Below are 23416 nucleotides of genomic sequence, written 5' to 3'. Positions count from 1 at the left end.
ATCCCTATTTCTTAGAAATGTAAGTTAAGGGAGAGTCATTTTTGTGTAAGAAAACATGCAGTGTTTTTTTTCTGTAGGTGAAGCTGAAAAAAATACCCCAGCATAGCCTGAAGATGTAAAAGAGAGAAGACACATAAACAAGAATTCAGAATGTATTTATAAAAACCTCATGCATTTTTTTCAGCTATTCTCATGCTGTTTGAACATGTAAAGCTGGGCGCGCTCTGGCTGCAGTCGGAGTATCTCCTACGATAACTCTGTTGGAGTTGAGACGAGCTACATAAGCAGACAATTTGGTCCATAATTTTTCCTCATGATCAGCAATTTAAAAAATAATCTCTGAAGGCAGTGGGTGTTTGAACGCTGTTATCTCTGTTCATGCTGATGCTTTCCCTTACTGCTCCTGAACCCAGCCTGGTGCTGCTCGAAGCCCCAGCAATATTGCAGCCTGGAGCCTTGTCAAAGCACCCTGACCGCACTTCTGCTTGACTTGGCCGAAACTGGACTACAACATGAATAAATCCCTGTCCTCTCACTTTTCCAAACCCACAAGGAATAAAATCTACCCAAAGTTGCCTCTGCTTCAGCTGTGTAACAGCAGTGCCATGTCCTCCCTTCTGCTATGGGGAAACTGAGGCTCAAAGGTGACATCTGTTTTGGCAAACAAACTAAAAACTGATCTATAATAGGGTTAGAGATGTGAGCCCCAAACCATATATCTTGCCCATTCAAGTAATTGTCTTCTAAACACCAGTCTTAGGCTTTAACCAAAAGTCTGTCCTTAAATGAGAAGCGAGCAAACTCTGTGGTTTCAGCAAAGTGTTTCTGTTAGAACCAAAAAGCCCGGAGCTTTTGGTACATTATTGCATTCATTTAAAAACTGTTAAAATTAATGGGAAAGTATAAGAAAACAAAAATCATTACGGGAAGCTTTTTCTTTTAATATGTATAAACTCAAAGAGATTGATGTACTGATATTTTTTCTACACAACCGTTTTGTTAATGAAATATTTTGTTGCTTATTTACCTTTACAAATACCCAAGGACAGCTTCACCGCAGGCTTTATGTTATTCCCCAGCAAGCAGGAAGTTTGTGGTTTTAGGGAAATGCTTTTATTTAACATTTAAAACAGAATGCAGATCTGATTCACTTGCAGCATTTTGTTCCAGTATGATATTTCAATAGATCAATAGGATTGATAGCATGAAAAGTTAAATACAAACTCAATTTTGTTGCAAAATAGTTGAAGGATAGTGTGAAAATGCTCCAAATTTTATTTTAACTCAAGATCCTCCAGATATGGCAATTCATTTCATGATAATGATATTTTGGGGCACATTATTCTCTCCCGCGGGCTTCAGAGTAGGGCTTATACCTGTCTACACCAAAGGAAAATTGGAAGCAATTTCTGCAACATCGATATTTTTCAGCTGATTTTTTTTTTTTTTGATTTTGATAGAAACTGAATACTTCTTTGCAAATATTTTGATGGAAAATCCCTAACAATCTCCCACAATTCGATGAACTCAATTGGATTCCTTAAGTCACAAAATCAGAGAATCACGGAACCACAGAACGGCTGGGGTTGGAAGGGACCCTAAAGGCCACCCAGTCCCAGCCCCCTGCCGTGGCAGAGATGCCATCCACTAGGTGAGCTTGCCCAGGGCCTCATCCAGCATGGCCTTGAACACCTTCAGGGATGGGGCATCCACAGCTTCTCTGGGCAGCCTGCTTGCACCTGTGCCCAAGGGAAATCTTTGCATTTCGTAGTGTTCTTATTCTGTTTGTATCGTCCTCGGTTGTGGCCCTGCGTCGCCTCCCATTTGTGTGGTTCCCACAGGTGACCGATTGAACACGTGTCATTTCGGCTGCTCCCCATTCATATCTTGGCTGCTTCATTTTGTCCTGTGGATGGTGTCCTGGAGGGGTGCAGGGAGAGGAGACAGGAGGGAACCTTCCAAGGAGCATCAGTTCAGGTTGGGTGTCCATCCAGCCTAAGAATGGCACTTGTCACCTCCTTCCCTACCCTTAGACAAGTGAGAGCTGTCACATTCCCTGCCAGCACTCTGCCACGTATCCTTTCAGCCTGTAAGTACTGATATAACTGTGACAAACACATGCTCACAGGAACAGGAGATGTGAAGATGCAGCTGCAGATCCTGGACCATTGTAGATGTTTCCAACAAGCTCCTTCTGTTATCCCTACAATCTTTCTTCTTCACTCCCAACCAACCATGACACGGCTGATTCAGCCACATGGAATTAAACACACCTCACTCCCCTTTTTTTTTCCCCATTACTTGTATTTCATACTGAGTTTTGATGAGCTTTAGGTATCTGTCCTTATATGAGGCAAAGGTTGTAAAATAACAACGAGATCCCCTAAGTACTAATAGGATAATATGTGGTGAGAGGAAGGTACCAAGGGGAAAAAGAAGCAAGGGAAAATATAAAGAAAAGGTAGAAAGAAAAAGGAATAATGAGAAGAAAAGAGTGACAAGAGCAGAAGGGAAAAAAAAAAAAACAATGTAAAATCAAAAATAGGGGAAAGGCTAAAAGGCAAAAGGGTAGATGGAAGAGAGAAAGGAGAAGATGAATGGGTGGGCTGGAGGAAGGCAAAGGAAGGGAAAAGCTGAGTAAGGAGGGATGAAAGAACTCCAGAGTGATCGGTTCTGCAGGTGCATCTCAGCAGGTTGCCTCTGATCGGCTCTCTCAGGGACACAGCATGTTACCTGGACTAATTTATAAAGGAAATGAAAAGGAAATGGACTTGTTATAATGAACACCATTAATTCACCTCTTCAGACTTCACTGTTTGAACAGAGAGTATCAAACTACTCAATTGTCATTTGTCTATTCCATTCTTCTCTGTTGCCTGTTGGAAATGACTGGTGAGCACATACGCCCCCGAATGGCTGCACAGCCACTAATTAGCATATATATTGTTTGTCCTGGTACAAATTTATAGCAAACAGCAATATTTTACACTCCAGTAAAGTTAATAAATGAGGCTTTAGGCTATAAAAATTTCATGTTCTTTTGTGCAAAGGTCAATTATAAATAGTTAAGCACATATTCATCCAAAAGCTCTGGGCTCCAGCACTGGAAGAATAAAATATATTTTGATCAGTCCACTTGCCAGCTGGACCCATGCCTCTCGTGCAGCCTCTGAGACACCTTTCTCCAAATGGCCATTCAGTTGTAGAGTGCTTTTGGCCATGAGATGACTGAGGTCACGCTTTAGCTTACAGGAGGAAGATGCTCTGAAATATTAGAGGTACGCTAGGATCACACTGAGCCAGGCTAGCAGAGATTTTAATGGTTAGAGTTGTCTTCTCTGAGAAGTTCTGGGGCTGCAAAATCAGATGCATACACTCAACAGTGCCGCTGATACTGTTAAGGACAAAAAGTCCTTAGGGAGAAGCTAAAACTAAGGAATATGAAAGCCCTTCCTCATTTTCCATATGCAATAAATGTGGGTTTAAAGATATCTTTTATTTGTATTACGGGAACACGTAGGAGCTGCATTGTGCTTGACGCTATAAATATATAGAAGAGAGGTGGCCTGTGTTTTAAAGGGCATCATCTGCATATGAGTGATGGAAGGAGAGGTTCTGCAGTCACATGCGTTATTACTAATATAATTCCTTTATATTACAGCTTCAACAATAAGACTCTATCCTGTTATATGGGGTCATATGTGAACACAGATAAAGACAGACATGTCTCCTCGGGACTGAGAGCTTATAAGGCAGGGATCAATGATGTGGATATCTTATTTCCATTGCAGGTGGAGAGGAAATGCATTGGCATTTCCTGCAACAGCCTTCTTGAGGTTGGAGGTATTAAATCACAGAAACTTTTTGAGGGATCGTGGCGAATCTGGTCTGTGACAATGTGACAAGGAAATTGAATCAGAGGACATGGAGATTATAGGATAGACTAGACTGAGCAGAGGATGCAAGTAGCTGCTTACTGGAAAGAGACACCGTGAACAAGGGCATCTGAAGACGACACCGCAGGAGGTAAGGAATAGGGAAGTCTGGAGCCCAGATCACGGAGGAAGCGGTGTTAAACAAACTGTCACCCAGCATTTGTCATCAATGTTAACCTGGTAACCAGGCAACTGAGAGATATGTAAGAAGCTCACTGCTTCATCCAGAGTGAAGGGATGTGTTTGGAGGAGATGAGAAAGGGCTTAAGAGCTCTCTGATTCACGGGATCAGCAACCCATCATCAGGGGCTGTCGGGCTGGCAAGCAGGACACACTCGCACACATGCTGACTTTATAGGATAGATTAAGGGTGAGGCAGGAAAGCATGGAAATGAAGGGAAGAAATCAGCACAAATGGGAACTGTACCAAAGAGCTGAAGCTTCAATTATTGCTGTCATTAGTTACCTCTCAACAATTCCTGTAGTTGTCCCAACTGCAGTATTTCACATTGGTTTACTGCGTTCCCTCCACCTCTCCAGGGCTGTGCATTCAGTGCGTCTCTGTGAAGCTTTATTCTCAGCTACAGGACATATTCAGCCCCACGTATCATCCCTCCGCTGCCCAGAGACCACATCAGACACCATCAGCTTCAACAGAGGGAAGGAGAGCCACCAGACACCAAACAGCAGCAGGGGGGGGGTGGAGGAATAAAGATGTTGAAAAGAACTGTTGACATCCAGAGACCGGTTTGTCTTTGCAGACAGGAGACCTTTTAGTTGGACTGGTTTCATACAGAGAATGGTTTGAAGGTCCTGTACAAGAGAAGAGAAGTTTGGCAGGGAACAGAAAGCTGCGTACAGGTGAGATGAAATCAGGAATGCGTGGCACATGAAGAAACATGGAAGGGTCTGGGGACAGAGGAAGGGGTTTGGAGAAGGGGTAGGGTGAAGGGGGAGATGAAAGGGTTGTTAACACCCTGCGTACATCCTGAAAGGAGAACGCAGCACTCAAAATTTGGCTTTCCCACTCACCCGGCTGTGTGAGCAGAGGGTGTGCAGAGTTCCTCGCTGCCGTCTCTCTGTGCAGAGCAGGAAGGAGGCACTCTACACACCATGGCCTTCTGTTATGGGCTTAATGATAAAGTTGGCTGAAGCTAAACTATTTTCATTATAACAGCCTGTGAATTCATTTCCCTGCATTTCAGCCCAATCCATTTTTTTCTGCTTGACATTAAGGAAGCTCTGCTGCAGCAGGCAATCCAGTAGAGAGCGATAACACGATTGGAAAGGAGAGGCGGTCACCCAAGGTCAGCAGAAGCCTTTGGCTGCCAGTGCCAGGGTGGGTCAGCAAAGGTCACCGCAAATGGGCAGAGACGTCTGTTTTGCAAAAGGCTGCTCAGCACACACAGTGGGCCAGGCCCAAGTCATCGGGGGGGATTCAGGGATGCATCTGGCACCCAGAGAAGCAAGGGATGCTGATGTCTGCACTTGGTCGGGAGGAGACAAAGCTCAGCAAAGAAGACAATGCAGCTGTGACTGTCATGTTGGCTTTGCTTCATTTACGGTGCCTGTTAATTACACGAGGCTTGTGTTGGGAACAGCTGGCAAGTTCCATCCTTCTGTCCCGCCTCTGCATGCGCTGGGTCGGTTGTGTTCTTCTCGGGATTTAAAAGTGCCAGGACTGGGAAGGATTTGTTAACTGACTCTTTGCCACAAAGGTGACCCAAGTCAGACCCAGGAGGTCCATGGAGCTGGATGCCAGTCAGCTGGTCCTGACCTCTCTTCTTCGTTCCTCTCTGTGTGTGTCCGGGCACCAGTTCTCATTCTGCTTCTGGTTGTGCCACTCCCCAGTTTTAAACTGAGCTGTGAAACCATTTCATCTCAAACCATACAAGCTGACCAAAGGAAAAGAAGGAAGAAAATAATTTCAGATATGGCTGCTACAAACCTAGATCCTTCACATTGTATATAGTTTAGTGTTTTTGCCTTTTAAAGGTTTGGAATTGCTAGAGCCATGGGGGGGAAACAATTCAGAAGTTTAAGGCACAGAACTTTTGTTACTCCCTCTAACTCAGGAGAGGTTATATTTGTTAGGCAGTGGTGCATTAGTTACAGGAGGGCTCACTTTCAGAAAATGTCTACACAGCTGTTTTCAGACATAACTCTTGGGATTTAAAAAAAATTAAATAAAGTTTGCTGAAGACTTTGAATACAGCCTGGATCTTATTGTATAAGAGCAAAGGATTGCATTTCCCCACCTGAGAACAAAATCTAGTCTGGAAGTGCTGTTCTCGAACAAAAATGACAAGCCTTGTGACAGCACGTCTCCTTCACAAGGGAAGTTAGCAGAAGTCCTGCCAGTTTGCTATTCTAGCAAAATGAGCTGAAGAAATCCAGGAAAAATGGGTATAGTAATACCTTGCATTAAGAAGAGTTTTGGATGAGCGTGGCCACTGATTGAGAAGAAAACAGCCATAGGACTGTCCTCTAGTGAGACAAATTCATGTCCAATGGTTCTTGGTGTCAGCCAAGGTGTCTTTAAACTTGCCAGTGATTCTGTGGGTCAAAGCCCTCCCCTAATGTTGCAGAAAGCAGCTGGACACCAAAATGCTGAGGGCTGGACACTGCTGTAGCAAGGACACAACGAGAGAAGCACCAGCCCCAGCACCCTGGGGGCAGGAGGAGATGTCAGAGGAGGGCAGCCCTGCCAGAGCACCCCCAGCTCTGCTGCTGCCATTTCACCCTGCAAGTGGGACTGCAGGCACGCAGAGGGGGCTGGAAGGAGGCTGAGGAGTGTGAGAGGGGTTTCCTGTGACCCACAACATCTCCTGTAGCTCCGACTATGCCTGTCTGGCCGGTTGATACAGGTTAGCTGTCCACTCTCTCACCTGGCTATATTAACCCCTCAGGAGTTCAAAATCTCATATAGATTCAGAAATTTGGAAGCTCAGGCTGTTCTCATCGAAGCTTTCAATGTTATTATCTCTGCTACTCAGAGGTAGATTCCAAACACCCTCAGGAATTCACTTTTAATAAATGGTTGTGGGGCGAAGAGGTGGAGAGCATCCAGCACAGCCCCTGTTATTATACTTTCCCCTTGCTCAGTGCAGCTCTTGCTCAAATATTGGAGCCATAGGGGGCTGCTGGTGGTGATGGGAAGCTTATTACAGTTCATTTCTCATCCAAATTAAAATCAGCACATTTGGTTCAATTTGCTGGTGCTGACTGAGGGCTTTTGCTGGAGCAGAGTAAGACCAGTGGTCCTTGGCAGGGACAAATATGGGAGGTGGACACTAGAGACTCGCTACCTGAGAAGATAGAGGATCACTGATTGCAGAATTAAAGCACAAATTACCCCCCTCCTGTTCCCACCAAAGTCAATAGTCAAGCTTGGGAAGCAATGGGACTGCCTTCAGACTGCAGGCTTGTGAGGATGTGATGTAGCGAGTGCCATCTACATCTGGAGAAGGCTAAAGCAGGAAAAAACCTGCTAGTCCTAAGTCAGTTGGCAATAGGCACGGCCACCTGAGTGCCACAGCTTGGCTGGATAACTGAAATGTTGGTCAAATCGTGTCTCCCCTGGCAGCATACCTCCCCTGAGGCCTGGGCTGCTCCCAGGTTCCGCTGGGCCCCCTCGGGTGTGCTGTACGAGAAGCAGCGATGGCACCCAGCTGTCTGCCCCAGGCACAGGTCCCTTTCGGTGGACAACAGCAGCTGAAGGCAGTTTCCTCACTGCGGCAGGATCCGGCCTCTCCAGGCAACGCAAGGAGAAGGTGGGAGGAAGCCGGGTGGTAAAGCCCTGATCTGAGTCATTTGAGTGACTTGCAGAATTCATTTGACTAAGCAGCTGAAGGCACTCGGAGGGTTGTTTTCTTCTTGTTGGTTTTTCTCCCAGCTCTGCTATCCGTGACAGAGATTTCCCATGTTTCACTTGCCCAGCCTTTCAAATCATACACACGATGTACACGCACACACACAGGCTGATGTTTTCAACATCTTCACCCTTTCTCCCATGAGCATCCTCAGCTGTCAGTACCCAGGTAAATTTAACTTGCCTGTGTCCTTGACCACACCAAGGAGTGAGATGCAAATGGCCCATGTGGCTTATTCCCAAGTCAGAATACGGCCTCAGCCTCTTCAGTGGGAACGAGTCAGTAGTGGGGCTCCTCTTCACTGCTGTTCAGAAATCTGAATTACAGATGCTTCCCTTTGAAATCTCCTTTCACCTGGGAGTAGAGCCGTGGGCTCCAAGGTTTATTTTATATTTTATATTTTACTATTTTATTGCAATTCTTTCTTTCTTGTCTTCAAAAGGTGCTTCTCACAATGCAGGGGGAGGATCTATTTCTTAGTTTAAGAGGGAAAAAAGTAAATGTGGAACAATACTTGACAAAATAAGCCTATAAGGGAAACTCTTCCTGCAGTTTTACTTTTTATTGCAAGTTATTATGTACACCTCCAGCTCTGACATTATTTTATAATCCAAAATACTGCCACTCAGTAAAAAAAAAAAAAAATACAAATATGTTATTACCTCTCTGCCTTGCTTAACAATGGACACCTTAGGTAGGGTTCTCCATAAGGTCTAAGCAGCTGGTGTCCCTGCTGACTTCTGCAGCTGCTCTTGTCCTCTGCTCCGCTCAGATCTATATGCTGCAGCACCTATTTACTCAGCCAAGAGCCAGAGATCCCAGGTGAGGGGGAATTTTAAGCCTATGAAGCTATTTATTGTCATCTATATACAGCTTCTGACATCAATTTAATTTCCTGTTTTTACTGACCCATTTCGCACTTCTGAAGTTGATTTGCAAAGCCTGTTAGGGACAGGTGTGCTCCCGTGTCCTACCTAAATGTCCATGCTAAATGTCCACAGTGCTCCCAAAGAGCACAACCGAGAGGCATCATCTTGGCTCCAGCTTATGGCACCAGCTGCAGCACACCTTGTCCCCAGAGCCCACCGGTGGGCAGCCTTGGGGACAGGCAGTGGCAGGGATGAGGGGGAAGGACCGGGATAGACCGAGAAAAAGGAAGGAAAATAAGATCACAGAATCACAGAATCATCTAGGTTGGAAGAGACCTCCAAGATCACCTAGTCCAACCTCTGACCTAACACTAACAAGTCCTCCACTAAACCATATTACTAAGCTCTACATCTAAACATCTTTTTGAGACCTCCAGAGATGGTGACTCAACCACTTCCCTGGGCAGCCCATTCCAATGCCTAACAACCCTTTCGGTAACGAAGTTCTTCCTAATATCCAACCTAGGATATAAGGTAAGAGGTGATCTGCTCTGATGGATCAGGACGGAAAAACAGGATGGAAGAACAGGAGACTAAGATGGGGCTAACGTAAAGAGAGAGTGATGGAGCCAGAAAGCGTAAAAATTTGTGAGAGGAAAAGAAAATCAAAAAAGAAAGAAAAAATGAGTCTGAGGAAGACAAAGGAAGAAGGAAATGTGTAATAGAAATAGCTTGTACTGGAGCTGCAGGGTTTGGTATGCAGATAAGGATTCTGGAACTGCCTCTGGAGGCTTTTCTCACTCCATACACAGACTTTAGGGCTCTCCCTGCTGCTGATGGTCTGGTTGGAGGACACTACATCAGCTGCAGTGTTCCTCACTGGAGAAGAGCATTTACTCTGAGAGAGGGCTCCTCGTTTTCAGGGCAAGTCAGGAGGTGGCTCTGAGTTCAGGAAAGCCATCTTAGGCTTTTCTACACTGACAGCAACTCTCCGGCCTCGGTGCGAACACCCAGCTTCAGCTTCAGGCCTTGCTGGCTGGTTCATCCTGCCCAGGCCCAGCCTTGCCCACCACAGGCCCACATGGCGCCGTTCAAGGCAAGGCCCCTGGCAGGGCGCTCGCAGCTGAGCAGGCCCTGAACAGGCTACCACACGCCATCCAGCCCTACCAACAGCTTATGTTTTCAGGTTCTAGCTTACAGCAGGGGTTTGTATGTTACAGATGTTGTGGTTGTCACACACGCAACAAAAATGCAGTCAATGAGACAGCAGGGATGGAGGGAGAGTCTGTACAAATTTTTAGTGAAATTCTGCCATTATTACTCTATGACTGAAACACAGATCTCCAAGGATGCTTCCAAGGAAAGTACATCAATCTATTTAACTGTCTTTTAACAGACTTGGGTCTGTGAATACACCCATTCCTGGGCCTGGAGAGCTCTAAGCCAGATGAATCTGGGCAGAGAGAACAACCTTTTGCTGCTTTGCTTGGAGTTGCAGCCGCCCACGGTACCTGCTGAAATAAGCTCTCCCCCACTCCTCCAAGCTCCCCACTGTCACAAACCTCCTTGGATTTCCAATTTAACTCCTCCAGGGAGAGTGCACTGGGAAGGAAGGACCATAAGCTCATAAGCTCACTGAATGAATCTCTTAATCACTGTCATTTTGGTCCTGAAAAAAAAAATAAAGAAAAAAAGAGCCAAAACAGCAGTATGCTTTTTTTTCAGACAAATGGAAGTTCAGAAGTGAACTCCTTCTCCCTTCATTGCATCACATTCCTCTTGAGAAATCTTGGTTGCTGAGATGATTATGTACATATATATATATGTGTGGTTTTTTTTTATAAAGCATTTTTCTTTCCTCTGATATTTTTTTCATATTCAGCAAGGTGAAAATGTTAGTCAAGAATGTTTTAGAGGAGAGGGAGAAAAATATCGTGTGTGCCAGGCTTTGAAACCTTCTTGGCTAAATATACCTGCAGCATGCTCACAGAGACCCAAGCCCAGGACATGGTTTGATAGCCCGGGATGTCACCCTCTATCAGCTTGGGCTAAGACGAAGAGGTCTTTTGTCTGTCACCAGTGCTGTGTCCAGAATAAGGCCAGACTCAGGTTTCCGTATCTCTACTGATTCATCCATACGCACATTGGCATCAGTCAGATGCCCCTGTTCCAAGCTGGTCACAATGTAAGGAAAACTGGGTGTCATCAGCAGACCTCACCCACTATGAAGTATCTTAGTTAGATGAATGGATAAATGGATACAGTCTAAATTATTCTCCATGTTAAACTGTCATAACACATTCAGGGTCCAGAGGGCAGAATTAACCCATTTTGCTGCTTGCTGTGGAGTTCTCAGCATTTAATGATGTTCAAGCTTGGCCTGGTGATCCTGTGCACTCCTTCTGAGTGAACTGCCTGTAGATTTCTTATGGTTCCTCTGAGATTTTGGACACACAATTTATAAAGATGCTTTCTTCTTGCTGTTAATTGTCCTTGGGTATTTTACCATGAGGTAAAAGCTCTGCCTGGGAGAAAACAATCTTTGAAGAAAATACTAAAGTAAAATGGCAGAAAGCTCAGCAGCTGCAGGGACATCACCTGCACGCCATGCCCAAAGAGAAGGAAAGGTATGGGTGAAAAGCTGATCCCTACCTTTCATGCTTGCAGTGGGCTTCCTACATCTGAGGAAGGTTTTCCCAGATTTGTGAAATAAAAGAATGCACAGAACTCCCTCCATCCTGTGCTTCCTCCCCCATCTGGATTAAAATTGTGCATTCAGAAAGCAAGCTGAAATGGATTCTGTTTAATAAATTCTCTTTGAAAGCTGGAAAGAGTTTTGCAGCCAGCAGAGGAGGGAAGCTCTTGAACAGCCTTCCAGCAGGAGGAGTGGGTGGCAAGCAGCAGCCTGACTGGTTTTATGATGAAGCTTGATCAGTTTATGAGTGGGATTGTGTGGTGCAGTTGCCTGAGATAGCAGGGGACTGGATGTAATGACCTTCGAGATCTCTTTCCGTCATGTGTTCTTCGACTGCAATGAAGTCACAGAATATAATAGACACAGCTCTTTTTTGTTGTTGTTGTTGTTCAAGCTACTTCAGCTTACACCAGCTGAGAATCTGCCCTAGCGTGGCCAAAGTCAAGGCTGGCAACCTTTAATCCTTGTAATGTGTGATAACACCTCGGCCCTCTTTACCCACACCTGGTTTCCTGATAATACCAATGATGTCTTTATTCCACAATGTCTTTTTCTATTGTAGAGATGTCAGCAATGGCCTATCTGGTGGTCACATTCAAATATATATTTTTTCCCTTTGTCTGGGCAATAAAAGATACCTTGAAAGAGCAAGGATGGTGGTGAGAGTGTCAGGTGGGGTCACAAGGCACAGGCGTTCCACAAAAGGGAGCAAAATAACAGTGAGAAAATACCTCAAAACACTTTCCAGAAATAACAGCCTAATTAATACAGCTGTTGTTTGCTCCGTGGCTGAACCTCCTTTTCCAATGCTTGGGAATGACTACAGGGAAATATGAGAGGGGACTCAGCTTTGTTTCTGAGCTTCAGTCCTAACAACCTGCTTTGATAGAGAAATGTATATGAAATCAGGGGGACAGATACACAGCATGTGAACTCTGGGTTGTGTCAGAACTAACCAGCGCAACGTGAACATGGGATTCAGAGTACTAACAATGCACTGCCTATTATATACATATATATCTCACAGAGGGACAGTGTGCCCCCAATCAAAGTGCTAGATGGACTACAAACAGAACAAAAAAAAAAAAAAAAAAAAAAAGGACAACCTGTAGAAGCTTACAATTCAAGTAAGTTAAGACACAGAAGAATAATTCCAGGAAAAAAAAAATATTTGGCAAAGAAATCCAACGAATTAATGATCTCAGTTGTGGGAAGATAATTCACAGGAAAGCGAAATGAGTCTAATAAATTAGAAAGCAGCAAAATTAGCCTAATAAACCTTTGGCTAGAAGTTAATCACTGCAGCGCACAGGTGCGATGTAACTTCCCTGTGGGTGACCCTGAGCATGGAGAGTGATGCAGCGTGGATGTACCAATCTGAATGTGGCAGAGCTGGGAGGAAAGTGGGAATTAAGGGTTTATTTCACTCCGTTGTGAAACTCTTGCAACCCATTGCTCATCAGCTAACAGATGTCTCTGTGTGTGCCCAGCCCGTTCCTGGTAGGAGACGGACACCGCGTTTGTAGATCTAGCTGTTAAGCTTTGTACGACTTCCAGCTTAGTAGGGCTTTTTTCCCAGTTTCTGTGGTCAGCCAAAATGGCATCTGTTCTGCTCTTGTTTCTCTAGAGGTCTTTAGGGATCTGCTGTGCATGCGCTGCTGGTCTACACTGGCAGTGCTGGACCCATCCCTATGCACTTGAGGATACCAAAAGCAGGATCTCATTTTATCACCCCATAAAATAAACTTGTCCAAGCTGCACAGAAAAGCAAACCCAGTTGCACTTTTTTTTTTTTTTTTTTGGCTCAATTGTTGCTATGTGCAGCAACTCAAGGGTACTAAAGGTTGTTGTTTCTCCTATTGCCCTGCATCGCTGAGGAGCACCTCTATGTTTGGCATGGGAATGGCAGCAAGGTGTCCCTCCATCTGCCCCTGTGAAGGGACAGGTTAGGACAGGGAGCTATAACAGGTCAGCAGCAGGACTCCGCAGCTGCAAAGTGTGGCATTGGAGGAGGGAGTGGAGTCCCCAGGCAGGCATCCTCCTCTTGCCAGCACTCACAGTAGCGTGTTCTCTGTGCATCCCCACTGCTAGTGAAGAAAAACTTGAAGTGCTGTCTAAAACTCCACTTTTCCTAAACCTCAGCAGCTGCCCAAGGACACTGGTTCACTTAATTGCTGTATCAGTGCATTCAAAGATACTCACTATCTCGCTATCGGCCCCAGCGAAACATGTATTATCCATTTGTCCTTGAAACCAGCCATCCCCTCGCAAAGCGATTAAAGTAGTCGTGTGCCGGATGAACCATGCGCATCTTTTTTTCTTTCTTCTTTTTTTTCCTGCCCTCCCCAGTAGAAATCATCCCCCCCACCTTCACACCAGTCACGACAGAGCTTCTTCCTTGCAATTTATTATGTTTGCACTCGTTTGTTTTCCTTCAGTCTTTGAGACATTGCATCCACTGACCTCTGGCAAAGGAACAGGAACAGCACACACTTTTATACTGGCACTAGGCAGCAGCAGTGACAAATTGGCTTACTTTTCTGCCTGACACTGGGGGGTGTGAGTAGGGAGAGGGGGTTTTATCAGCCCAGAGTTACTTATGCGTCTAAAATGGGCTTTGTAATCTCCCTTCTCTGCTGTTATTTAAAGTATATATTTGGGTTTCTCTATTACGGTCTAGGAATGAAGAGAGTTTTGCCCAAACGGATGGAACCTTCTGGTGGGAAATAAACTTGCTATCATGATATGCTGAGATTTTTTTTTTTTTTTAATGTCTAAATATACATGTTCAGTTGTGTATGGATGTACTCAGCTATGCTAGAAACAGGAACAGCAGACACATCCACAACCACACTTTCCAGCACAAAAATATCGAGCCATCTACCAGTGAAAAGAGATTAGGCGGTGTGGTGTGCTTAGCCACAAACACTTCCCAAACCTACGGGAACATTTTGGAAAGAAAGTACTTTCCTCGCTTCACTCCTAAACTGAGTGCAAACAGCCCAGTTGATGGAGGACTCTGGTTGATGCTTGAAAGTGCAAAGAGATAATAGTGATGATTTTGGCTTCGCTACAGCCTGTTTTGTTAGCACCCCCCCTGTCCCTGCCATGGCACATCCATATCTGTGGGGGATTCCTGGCAGAACGGCACAGGAACTACACCGAGAGAGTCAATGCGTGTGGAACTCAGTTCTGACCTCTGCAAAGCCTTTGAGATCTACTAAGGAAGAGCACTCTCTGACAGCTAGCTGTTGTTGCTGCCTTTACTATATTCCTCATTGATTTAAAAACTCTAGGGAAAGGTTATAACATTTGAGTTCTTCTCTATAAGAGTCTGAATAGCCATTTCTGGAGGGACACCTTTGTACTTGACCATCCATCTTCCGTTCTGGCTGGGCTAGCTGCTGTTGTTCTGAGGATGATCCATGCCAAAAACTGTTCATCTCAGTTTAGTGCGCCCTCAGAATAACATTTTCACTGTTCCCATGTTGCAGCTATGTCCCAACCTCAAAGGGGTGATCTCAATGCATCCTCCTCATAAATCTGCTGTTGTGTTCCCTCCTCCGCTTTCTTTTTTGTGGCTGATGTTATCTTCTGTTATCTTAATTACATGCTTTAAGGATGCCTGCTGCACAGATCATTGATGGAGTTTGATGTTTGTTAATATCACGTTGCGTTATGGAAATCTGGTACATTAAGACCTTGGTGTCTTTCCAAATTATTCTGAAGATATAAAAAACTTAATAAGCAACCCACTTAAACTAATACAGACTAATAGGCTGAGAAGGGAGGAGGTGAGCTTGGGAACCTGATTGTTTGGGGGGTTGTAAGTAAAATGATTTGAAGAGCCCTTGATTGAGACTTGCTGTTTAAGGTCACGATTTGGCATCAGAATTAAGGTTAGTACTGGTGGGGATAGTAGATACCAGTTTGTGGTCAAATCAAGTCAACCTTCATGCTTGTATTTAATTTTTCCCCAACCAGCAATTTGTCTTTAAATGCAAACACTTAGCTAAATCAGGTGCAGATGGTTGTTTTTATCAAATGAATGCTGTTTTATCACTTTAAAAGCTTTTGTTTTTAGTCAAGTGAAGGAAGTGGGCAGCACTCCCTTGTTTTTGAACGAAGAAGAGCATATGCTTTTTAATTTGAAATGTAGCACTAATAGCATTATCCACAGGGGGATAGGCTGTGCTATTGTGGATTGTGGATAATGCATTTATGCTCAAATATCCTTTATTCCCTCCTGAGTGAAAGAATTTAACAGCATATTGTATTACCATGCCACAGAGAATATAGTTTACTCTTAGAATGAATTTTTTGACAATCTCAGCTCTGTTTTTGTTTTGGTTTTGTTAATTTTTTAAGGAAAATTCTTGATGAATGTCCTTATAACACCATGCTGAAAAACACCCTCAGCCTACCATGAACAACGAAAAAAATACTGTTGGGGGGAGATGTGGAGATAATGCAGTCAAGAGCCAGAGACAGTTTCAAAAATAGCTTTTCCAACACATCCCTTTTTTGCATTTGTCGGTCTCTGCTCTCTTCTCACCAGACGTTGGTGCTCATGCTACAATGGTGCCAAGCTGGGGATGCTGTGAAGCGGAGAGAAGGAAGCTTGAGACGAGGAAACTCAGTCCATTTGTGACTTTCTGTAGCAAACTCCTTTTCCCCAGGGCTGCAAGACAAATGGTTTAATAACCCAGAATGCTGTGCTCTTTGCTTCGGCAAAGTTGACTCTCTGCATTCAGCCTTACCCACAGGTATCTCCAGCAACCTCCTGGGAAAATGCTGAACAAACGGAGATCGCGGCTTGGAGGCCCGGGGCTGGCCTTGCATTGTTTGCTTTTTATTGTAAGGCTTATCTCACTGTGTCATATGGTTAAAAACTGGAGCCTTGCCTCCAAGATAGCAGTGGGAAGGCAAGAAAGCTTGTGCGCATTTGTCTTCGGGTCAGTTTTATAAATGAATGTACTGACGCAGCCCTCAACAAAATGCGAGGGAGAAACTATGAGCAAGAGAGAGCGAGAACAAGTCCTAACTTCTTTTCTGTCATGTGGCTTTCTGGAAATGAAAAATGTGAACACTGCTCTCAGGCTCTCTCACCAGAGAATTGGCCGTGCTCCAGAAATGCTGTGGAGTGCTGGGCTGGGTACGTCCAGCCCGACAAGGCGAGGGCAGCCCCAGCTAGCCGAGCTGTGGCTGCGGTTGGGGAATGAAACGGGGTCCTGTGCTCAGCTCTCATCAGCCCACAAGGTCTCGGGATGTCCTGGTGGTGTCAGAGACACCAAGCCAAGCCTTCCAGAGACATTGGACTAAGGATGAGGAGCTCGGTGGGAAGAACGCATCGTGATGGCCAAGTGGCATGGCAGAGGAGGAGGAAGGGGGTTTTGAAGACAACCTGGGCTCTGAGTGCTCGCCCTCTACCCAATAGCAGGAAGCACGGAAAGAATTGCTGCTGTCTCCCAAGAGAGTTCAGATGAGACTACAGTCTAAGGCTGGGACAACTGATCCATGTGCAGCAAGTACTAAATTCAGTCCTGTTTAGGGCCAGTGGTCCATCATGCAGCTCCACTTGCCGGATCGTACAGCAGTGGCTTGATGTCCATCATCAAACTTTGCAGTACTGTGAGGCACAGTAATATTTGTGTCTTCTTCAGCAAAGCAAAGATTACTTTTAACTAGTTTTAGCCGAGTAAAATTTACATGTCTAAGCCAGTGATGTAGGCTTCATCTACAGGCTGCAAAGAGAAAGGGAGGCATTTCCAGAGCATGAGTCACCTCTTCTAATGTGCGGTGTCTGAAGTGGGTGGGATGACTCATCCTCCGAAGGTAACAGCCTCCCTTTCTATGGCTTAAATGACTATTTCCAACCAGAAGCCTGACTTTTTGGCAGAAATTAGCCAACTTCACTCTTACCTACGTTTGTCTCAAGTTACTTTGAAAATTCAGAGCTAGGTGAGAAAGTTTACTCCTCAGTAGAAAACCCCTTCAAAGGACCATTTTGTGCTTCCTCCTGGGATCTGCAGATCTTTGTCCTTCAGAATGGTGCTCAAATGGTTTCCTTAAGTTTCATAGAGTCAGAGAAACTAAAGCCTATTGGGAGCACAAAGAGAAGTCATTTAACCCATCCCCAAACCCCAGGCAGAAAGCTTCAGTTAAGTTTTGTTATCCTTAATGTTTCCTCCTTTCAATAATGTCTTCCAGCAGTCAGTAAGAAAATTCCAGTTGTCTTCAATGGGCTTTCATCCAAGCCTGCGGAGAGAGCAATACAGAAATTCTGTTGCAGAGGCAAATCAACGGAGGGGAAAGGTAATGGCACAAGAGAGCTAAAAGATGTAATCATGAGGGGGGAGAGAGGGAAACATCATGGCTCATCTTTAAAGATTGAGCAGCAGAAGAACACAGAGGCAATGCAAAGCTCAGTGGAGAGCAGATCTGGGCGGGGGAGAGGGACAAGCTCATACCCTTGAAATACGCCTCTCTCCACTGCTGCAGCGTCACTTCCATTTGAAAATGCCTAACTGCTCTTCAGTTTAATCATAGCTGCACTTTTGGGTATAAGATGAATAATTAAGCCTGGGAGTAGAATACAGCAAGTGTTAATAGGGCTAAAGGTACTGCAAAGTCCTTATAAAAAGCTGTGCTTGCAGCACAGAGTGGCTGCTGTTCTCTGCGTCCCCAATCATGAAGTGAGGAGCATGAAAGTACTAAATTAAATGAAGTGCATCTGTATCTGTTCTGCTGGACTTTTTTTTCCCTGTATTTGATACCATTGCTTGCTAAATAATACCCTATCTCCAGCAAAGGTTGAATGGTATAATTCTAAATCTTCCCTCTAAATCAAAAGAGGACAGGCATCCTGCCCATCTCTCCATGCCTACCCCTGCGGGCTCCCACAAACACAGCCTTCTCCCTTACATAAGCTAATGTTTAAAAAATAAGAAATAAAAATCTGTTGGCTTAAAGAAACAATTCAGTATGAAGTGGCAGTGTTATGGAGTTAGTTCTCCTTGCTGAGGTTCAAGGTTGCTTCCCGTTGCTGTCAGAAGACCAGCAATGAAGAAATACATTCCCACTTGAGTCTGCGAGAGGCAACAATTAAACAACGTCCTCGAAGCACAGACCCAGCCACACTGGCCAGGCACTGGCTCGTCCTTGCCTGTAACTGTACGAGAGAAGGCACAGCAAGGAAAAGCTGCAACTAGAAAAAGATGCAGCCGTTAATCTATGCACAGTGCAAGTCATTGCAGTTTACTCTCTGCCTCTATTTTCCCTTCTCTTGCCCTGTCCATACTTCTTCCTGGGACTGTGGACCTCCAGGGCAACAAAGCAGGAGCTCAGAAGAGCTTGCAGTTAATGTTTGCACCACCCAAAATGTATCTGGGGACAGCGTGCGAGGAGTTTGGTTCGCTCCTGTGAGGAGAAATCAGTCTGAGTGTCATGGCAAATAGCGAATGAAAAGCTCCTCTGTTAGGTCCTCGTTTTCTGCTTGCACCCAATTAAACAGAGCTGCATGAACTAATCAAATTAGGTTGGCAAGGAAGAAAAGACTGATTGTTATTTTTAAATCCTTGAGAGATGTTTGGGAATGGGAGGTCATACAGGTAAAGAAGGAGGTCAATAAATAGAAAGAAGGAAATTATTTTTAACCATTGCAGATAAGGTATTTTTAGAGCAATCACCTGAAAGCTCCCTGAACTACACAGGATGATAAGCACCACTCAACACAGCAGCAGTAATGGGAGCTGCAGCCTGGCGCAGACCCATGTTCCCCTGCTTATTTCAAGTGAGTTTTCAGCGTAATGATTTCTGTCCCCTTGTCTCCTACCTCCTGTCCTTATGGCTGTCACTGAGGGAACCTCACAGAGCCTGCCTCTGGTCATCGAGGGGGATTTCAGTTGCTGCTAAGTGGGCATTTTTCCCCTTCTCTGGTTTGTTTTTCATCCTTTTCTTTAGACTGCCCTCCTCTCACCTCTGTGTTAAGTGGAAGAGATGAAAAGCCAAGCCTCCACAGGCAGGCAGGTGGGAAAAGGAGCCAGAAGTTGCCTTCCAAAGGGACCGGGGGACCTGGGGACTGGCGCGTGCTTTTCTGCCAGAGGAGCAGCCCTCCGGCTGAGCCAGCGGTGGGGAAGGGTGCTGTGCACGGGGCAAGGGTGCTGAGCAGCACTGCCCATCAGAGTCCTATCCTACAGGTCCCTGTGCTGGAGGCAGCAGACACAGGTAGAGCTGGCTGGGGATTGTGTGTGTTTGTGATGGATTTTTATTTGCACTTTTGGCCTTTTTGGATACTATCCCACACCGTTTCACCAATTATCTACTTCATCAGCAAGGAGACAGGACCATCACCTTTATTTTTCATAGTCAAATTTAGGCGAAGGCAAATGCCTTTAGATGTATCTAACCTTAGAAGTTGCCTCCCGCAGCCATTCCCCACTGATGTAGCAGACAAGACCATGGGATGCACTGACCTTGCTGTGTAGAGAACAGTTTTTGATCTCTAGTCTTCTTAGAAAGGGCCAAATCCTCAAGGTGATTCAGCCTGAATCATGCTGTGCCATAATGGTAAGCTGGGAATTTGGCATAGATGCTTTCATAGGTAAGGAAAGACGTCTGAATGTCTCCTTCAACCTGAATTTGAGGTTGCCAGGCTTCTGAGCAATTCAGGATGTTGACATATTGCCAGTTTGGGGAAAAGATCAGTTTTAGAGCCATTTTCCTATCCTGCATTATCTGCAATCTTCAGTTGAACATTTTGCTGCATCTTCTCCAGCCACTCCACTTGAAGGTGGTGCTGCCTTTGCCTTTGTGGTTTTCCAAAGTGAGGGCAATGAGAAGGGATTTTTCTTTCAAGGATCACAGCAAAACGTAGAAGATGCCAATTGATAAATATATGACTTTTGAAGATGAAAAAGAAGAGCAAGAGCAGCATCAAGGGAATAAATCGCTTGGGATGTCCTGCGGTCTGAATGTACTTTTCATGCTAAGACAGGAATTGTGGATGCAGTGTGTAAAGATGCAAGTTTTACAGGAAAATAGAATCAGCCAGAAGACCTCTGGGAAATCACAGAATGTGTGTACACTTTATGGTTTGTATAAAATTAAATGTTCAGGTTTTTTTTGTTTGGTTGGGTTTTTTTAGAGATATTGATCCTTGTTCTTTTATTATTATTATTATTATTACAATTATTTTTTGCTTGTTTCATTCTCCATACCCCTGACTTTCAGATCCCTTGTTTGAATTGGTCCTATTTATCTGAAACAGGTTGATAACTCTCATCTCTTTTCTCTTTTGCTCTCAATAATTATAGGTCTCCTAGGAAAGCTGGGCTTCAGTAGAAACTTTGTAAAGGTTTTGAAAGATTTTATTAGAAAAGATTTGGATCCTGCACAATTATCAGTTCTGAAAGGTGCTTTGCCCACCTCCTCCAGTGGAAGTGCTATTGATCATCTCACAAAAGGAAGGCATGTACTTACAGAGAGAAAAGTTGAGGTCTGGTTGCCTTTTCAACATCAACGATAAAATTGCATCTAATGTTCACCTCATTCACCTTAACTCCACTGGTCTGCACTAATTAAGGTGGAGCAAGCCGTGCCAGTTAATAAAGAACACTGTAATTCAGCTTGTGCTGGTCCATGATTGCAACAAGAGGAAAAACCCAATAACTGATTTAAAAGACAGGCTTTGATTAATAGAAATATCTGGGGCTTTTGTTCGCTGATTGTACAGCACACGCTGCAAAACCCTGCCACTATCAATGGCTTAGATGTAAGACTTAAAATACCATCTCTCCCTTTAAAGTTGGGCTCTAACTTGCAAAGTCCTGCTGTAAAATATTGCAGATGATTTTCATAAATCTGCCTTCTTTTTCACAACAACACTGTTCTCCTTGGCTGTATGTGCCACGGTTCTGCTCCGAGGTCTTGTACCCAGGGCAATCCCATCCCACGCGATAGCCGACTCCTTTTGGAGCCATCACCTTGTTCCCTGCAAGTTGAGTACCAGAGGGGCTTACAGACTATTCTGCTCATGGGTCTGTATTAGACGTCCACACATGTATCAGCCTCGGTTCTCTCTGTCCAGGGCAGCTTTTTACCACCATCAGACCAGGCTTTGCTTCCTCGCATCACCAGCATGCACCCCCTCACACGTCCCCTGTGCAGAGCATCACTCCTGTGGGCTGTGGCACAGCTCCCTGCCACCTCCGGCACTTTTTGCTGAAAACATATCCATAAAAAAGAATTTCCTGGTGTAGTAGGAGGCCACGCAAGGGCAAGAGCCAAGCTGGGTGCCATGTGATGCCTCACAGGCTCAGCCATGGGAGGTGTGAGGGACACCAGCGTTTGCAGAGGGGGCTGAAGTTGGGTGTGGGTTGCAAGCACATGGAGCAAACCCCCGAGCTTCACACCCCCCAGCCCTCTCTGGATCAGCACATTATAGCTGTGCAGACAGGAGACAGAGCAATCAGGGATCGCTGCTTCCTCCTGGCAGCTCCTCAGGCCTCTCAGGAGCAGTAAGAGGCCTACGTGCGCTCAGCAAGGCCAGCTTTTCACACCCCATTAGCCCAGATGTGATGAACCTCGCTTCCCACAGCCAGCTCTGCTGATAGAGCTGACCAATTTTTTTCCCCAGCTGAACAGTTTTCACTTAAAGAAATGCAAATTCAGCAAAACGTATTTTTTTTGTTGACATTTTTTTATGGGAAATTATTGAAACACTTCACTTCCATTCTAGCATTTGGCCAGTTCTGTCTCATCTGGCATGAAGTAATCAAGATCCAGCAGAGAAGCCCTCTCTGGAATAGCCTCTTTCAATCATTTACCACAGTTTCCCATCAAGAAGGCTGTCCTGAGATTCCTGGGCTGAAATATGATGGGATGTTGCCTTTCACCCTAAACTTTGAGAATGATGCTTTTCATTTAGCTTTCGAACTTTCCCCCAGAAAATGAAAACATTGCTCTAGACAGCTGCATTACTAGGGAGGACAGGTGCCTTGTTCCAGCTGAATCATAGGAAGGAGGGTTGGACTTGAGGCTTTTAAAAAATTAACAGTTGCCACAGCAGGGCTCCCTCTTATGTAGTCAAGGCAATGAGGAGAGGAGCCGGCGCAGGGAGCCCTGTGTGATTTTTATAGTGACAGATTTCTTTGCATATGCATTTTGGGTGAAGTTTCAGGTTTATTTTGTACTTATCTGATGTCAGAAAAGAACATATTAAGTCTTAAAAAAAAAAAGAAAGGTTTTTTAATCAGCTTATTGCAGCCTTCCATGTATAATAAAGCAGTTATATGGCAGTAAACCTGGAATCCTACAGGAGTTTGTTGTAAAGTGACAGATTCAGGTCAAAGCTGTTAATGAGCAGCCAGATTGATGTGTGATGCATAATGATGGGAGAAATGGCATTCCTGTTTTACAGGAGAGCGCAGAAAGGTAGGATATGTCAGGTCCATCAGAACAACTGGCTACCCTGGAGTTAAATACTTTGCCTCTGGCCAGTACCTGATATTTCAGAGCTATTTGAGCTATTTTACAGCTGATGACTGAAGTAGCCATGCAGTAGACACATGTTTTTGGCTCCTTAGCTCCCTCCACACTGGCAACAAACCCTGAACATCCCAGCTGAGTCCTCTGTAGGTACAGACTTTGGAGAGGGCTGACATGGGGCGGTGGATATGAGCAAAGCAGTGCCACAGGAGACCAATTCGTTTCTTCTTTGGCTCTGCCACTGACTGTGTGACCACAGCCAACTCTTTCAACGTCTGCTTCTGCCTTCCTTCTTGTCTGAAATGAACACTTTTTGGAGCATGAGTTTCTCATGCCCATGTCATCCAGTTGGGTTTTTTTTATTGATTTTTTTTCTAAGTTTTCTGGTCTTGATTTTCATTAACTGAAGCCTATAATACATGCATAAGTTATACTGGCCTGAAAGAAACACTGCTCACCCCATTAGGAGTATCAGAGAAGTAAAAAAGGCAAATGGGAAGAATGCAAAAGCAATCACTTCTGTTTGACACTTCCTGGGAAGAGAGGGCAGCAAACAGG

The 23416-nt window shown here is 44.8% G+C and overlaps 1 long non-coding RNA gene across 19 annotated transcripts in view; it reads left to right on the top strand.

Annotated features, from left to right (window-relative positions):
* LOC308180202 overlaps positions 1-23416 on the top strand; it is a 272118-nt gene that overhangs the window by 239315 nt on the left and 9387 nt on the right. For 2 of the 19 annotated variants that reach the window (XR_013940823.1, XR_013940824.1), the window contains exon 11: positions 3792-6142. This is a non-coding gene — a long non-coding RNA (uncharacterized lncRNA). Of the gene's footprint in view, positions 1-77; positions 93-3791; positions 20448-20685; positions 20823-23416 lie in introns of those variants that run through there. The other 17 variants (XR_013940814.1, XR_013940818.1, XR_013940811.1 and 14 more) reach the window with 17 other exon arrangements.

The sequence above is a fragment of the Anser brachyrhynchus genome (genome assembly GCF_964034855.1).
Source record: "Anser brachyrhynchus genome assembly, chromosome: 19".
NCBI lineage: Eukaryota > Metazoa > Chordata > Aves > Anseriformes > Anatidae > Anser > Anser brachyrhynchus.
Note: the sequence above shows the minus strand (reverse complement) of the source record. Positions and strands in the feature narration are given on the sequence as shown.